The sequence below is a fragment of the Neopsephotus bourkii genome, unplaced genomic scaffold (assembly GCF_033783945.1).
Source record: "Neopsephotus bourkii isolate Nb327-2 ecotype Australia unplaced genomic scaffold, CSIRO-AGI_Nbou_v1 NB_1825, whole genome shotgun sequence".
NCBI classification, from domain to species: Eukaryota; Metazoa; Chordata; class Aves; order Psittaciformes; family Psittacidae; genus Neopsephotus; species Neopsephotus bourkii.
Genome location: NW_026902298.1, coordinates 13,395,103 through 13,399,054, shown reverse-complemented (window position 1 = coordinate 13,399,054; position 3,952 = coordinate 13,395,103). Strand labels below are relative to the sequence as shown.

At 44.2% G+C, this 3,952-nt stretch overlaps 1 long non-coding RNA gene across 1 annotated transcript; it reads left to right on the top strand.

Annotated features, from left to right (window-relative positions):
* Positions 1 to 820: 820 nt before the first annotated feature.
* Positions 821 to 2,058, top strand: LOC133207090 (uncharacterized). The gene is made up of 2 exons (XR_009723946.1): positions 821 to 898; positions 1,290 to 2,058. It is a non-coding gene; the product is annotated as an uncharacterized LOC133207090 (long non-coding RNA).
* The last annotated feature ends 1,894 nt before the right edge of the window (positions 2,059 to 3,952 follow it).

Sequence of the window (3,952 nt, the reverse complement as noted above, 5' to 3'; positions counted from 1 at the left end):
ATTAACTACTGCTTAATGTAAGTAGTAAAGTAACAACTTAAACTGCTCTAAATCTTCCTGCGGGTGTGTAATTTCTGTATAATGTAGGGACCTTAGCTAGCGTGAATGATCACCTTTAATTTGATATGATCACAATCCTGTTACCAGAAGTTCTAATGGCCTCTGGAATTCCATTTTCTAAATTGTCACAATCATTTTGAGGTGCATTTGAAAGTCTTTTTCCCTGAAAGCTGTTGCTTCAAGGTCACAGTGACTTGACTCCAGCTCGCAGTCTGGGACTCCATTTGCCAAGATGTCCATTCTCATTTCAATGCTGTTTTGAAGCTTAAAACCAATAGTCTGTGTGGGACTCCAGTCAAAAGAAATACTAGAAGCATTTCCAAGAGTGTGTACAACACCTTTACAGCACATCATTTCACTGGAACATTTCCACACTGAGACAAACACCAGCAGTGCTTTGTTTGCTCTACTCTTCCCTAGAGAACATAGCTATCTCCTGTGTCCAAAAGGAAGATATAAAATCTGTGACATTCCTCAAAAGAAACATTTCCTTCATCCAGGAAAAGAAAGCAAGTATTTCCCTAGTAGGGAAGTTTCCTAATGAATAAAATTTCCTTCCATTCAGGGAGTTGTGTAGGAATTGTTCTAAGTCAGTTGCTTTCTATGAATTTCTGATTCAGAAAAGCTTTGCGGCACCATGAGATAACAAAAGAAAACAATAAATATGAATATATCTTTAAAAAGGGGGGAATTTGGTTTATCTTTAATTTTTACACCTAAATTTTGATCTGATACCTCTTGCAGGTCCGCATCAAAGAACACTCAGCAGCTTCTAGGCTTTCTCTGCCCCAATTTCTGAACATGAACCACAGCTGAAAATAGGAGGAAACAGCCACATGTGTGTAACTATGGAGTATTTTTCGGGGCAGAAAGTTTCTTTTTCTTACTTTCACTAGAAATCTCTCAAATTACCAGTGATAATGTTAAAGTAAGTGGTAATGTTACAAGGTCACTGTTTAACTGGTCTCAACTAAAACTAAAACGCAATTGAATTTTGGCAGAGCTTGTCATCTTAGTCTAGGAATCGCGGTACCTGAGTCAACCCAGACATCATATGGAGTAAATGGTCACATCCATAAAGTGATTCAGATTCTAGGATGCATCAAGAATGAAGGACCTTGAAAAAAAGATAAAAGAAAACTGTCTAACATTGGGTTCATCTCACTAACCATCCAAACTTTTGGCAGTGAACTGATATTGGTCATGAAGGCGTCCTTTCTCATCAACAGATGCTCACATAGCCAGGATACGATGCATCCCACCTACCCCTCTGCAGTGATTATAGATGGAACTGAAGACGATGCACTTAGACCAACCTTTACAAAGCCAAATAAAGGTGAGATCAGTGCAACCCTCCTTTCTGAACCCCCAGGCTCTACTGTAACCATTTAATATCCTATCCCGAATGAGTCAGTTTAGATTATTATACATTCTTAAGGAACAAAGACATTTCTGGTTTGGCTGTGCTTTTATCCACTTAGCATTCATATTTACAGGAGTATTTAACTGACCTGCTAGCAGTTCCGTTATTAAATGTCCTTCTGCAATCCTTATACTTCCTGGAAATGTAAAGGTGAGCAAGGGAGATCTGCCCTGCCTTGAACTTATACTGGCATCAGCAGAGAAGTGTCCTAACTTTGGCAAAGTTAAGTTACATGATGCACTTCTGGAAAGGTAAAATTAAGACCCAAAATTAATCTTGTAGGGGGCTGAATCAAATTCAGTTGGTTTCAGACGACAAATAAAGTGGGGAAAAATGGTTGGAAAATCTAACAGTATTTGTGCTCAGATGCTTAAAAACAATACTCGTGGCTCTCTTTTCATCGACTGCTTAAGAATTGATCAGCCTCAGGAAAATGAACCCACAAAATACATGTAGGAAATCCCAGAATGAGAGGAAATAATTCATTTTAGATTCAATGATTTGTGTTCCAAAATGACTGTCGTCTTGTTGTCTAAGAAAAATAAGTAATAAATCTGTTTATGTTCCAGCATTTCGATCCATTTTTTCCCAGTGTTCCATTTCACTGCTACCTCAAAGACCATTATTAACTGTGCCAGAACTCCTTCCTCTACTGGTCACACAGGTAAATGTATAGCGGCTACAATCAAATATATAACTAATAGTAGGCAAAATCTTATACTCAGTGTTTTTCATCAAGTGATGTGTCACTCAAAGTTTCTTCTATACCAGCACTATGCTCTAGCTCTTAAAATCCCATCTGAGGTCTTATGTCATAGAATTGTAGAATACTAGGTTGGAAGGGAACTCAAGGATCATCTGGTCCAACCTTGCTAGGCAAGCATGACCTAGACCAGATGTCTCTCATGAGACCCCCCTGAAGTCTTGCATCCAAGTTTGCAGGCAACAACACGAGGGATGTGAAGCTGTTGGAGTGAGTCCAGAGGAGGCCATGGAAATACTGTGAGGGCTGGAGCAGCTCTGCTCTGGAGCCAGGCTGAGAGAGCTGGGCTGGGTCAGCCCAGACAAGAGAAGGCTCCTGAAGGGGAGACCTTAGAGCAGCTCCAGTGCCGAAAGGGGCTGCAGGAAACCTGGAGAGGGCTCGGCAACAGGCCTGTAGGGACAGGCCAAGGGGAATGGCTTGAACCTGCCTGAGGGGAGACTGAGCTGAGCTCTTAGGCAGAAGCTCTTCCCTGTGAGGGTGATGAGGTGCTGGCACAGGGTGCCCAGAGAAGCTGTGGCTGCCCCATCCCTGGCAGTGTTCAAGGCCAGGTTGGACACAGGGGTTTGGAGCAAGCTGCTCTGGTGGAAGGTGTCCATGCCCGTGGCAGGGGTTGGAACTGGATGAGCTTGAAGGTCCCTTCCAAGCCAAACCATTCCACAATTCTATATCCTAGCACCTTATCCATATATATATGAAAGGAATAAACAGAGAGTAATTTATGATGTAAAGTATGTAAAGCTCTCTTTAATGTCCTCCTAAAGTTTCTTTTCAATGGGAATTATCTAAGTCATTGGTTTCCCCCTCTGATACTTGGCAAGTTCCTCTTTCATGGACACCCCCTTGTCGTGGGGAAAGAGCTTGCGTGCCCTTGTGAAGTTGGGAGTTATGCTGGTGGTGGCTTACGCTTCCGGTAGGGTCTCCCATGCCAGTCAGCTCTCAAATGAAGGGTCAGACAAAGTTTGTTCATGGGCAGGATGGGCTCACTAGCCTTCGAGCAACCATCCTAGGAGAAGGACAACTCCAACTTCAAACCCTGGCAGATGGAGCTCTTGTAGCCCTGTAAGGCCATCCATCTAAGAGAAGGATACTCTAATTAAACCTGCGACCTGAGGACTTTGCTGTCACCGTCCAAGCTCGCTAGGCCCTGGCAGAGAAACCTCAGGTGTAAAGGGTGAGGCCAGTTCTGCGCACGCTGTGCCTCACCTAAAATAAATCCACTGCACAGGCCCGAAGGGTTTACCCGCACTTGCAAAGCCCTGCAGTGACAGGCGAGGGACGAAACGGCAGGTGATGAGGTACACTGGAAGTCGCAGACCCAACCTTGCATGCAGGCGGTTCAGGACATTGGTCGCTCAAGTCTGACCCAGGAGATGACAGTCTTGTTCGGCAGCATCCTGAATGACCAAGCAGCCTTTTTCAAGGACAGCACTGCTTGCTCCATATGGAGAGAGGCCTAGAAAAGGTGGCCTAACCAAAGCTCATCTCCCCCTCCACCTGGTTGGCTAGCCGCGGCCAACGGGCATCTTCTATTGCGGTCAATTAAAAACAAAGAGACAAAGGCATGCACCTGCCTCCAAAGGTGTGTCCAGATTGACACTCGCATGTTGGAACATCAGAACCATGCTTGATACAGTGAACAGTGGGCGTCCTGAGCGCCGTTCTGCGCTAATTGCCCATGAATTGTCACGTCTTAACATCGATATCGC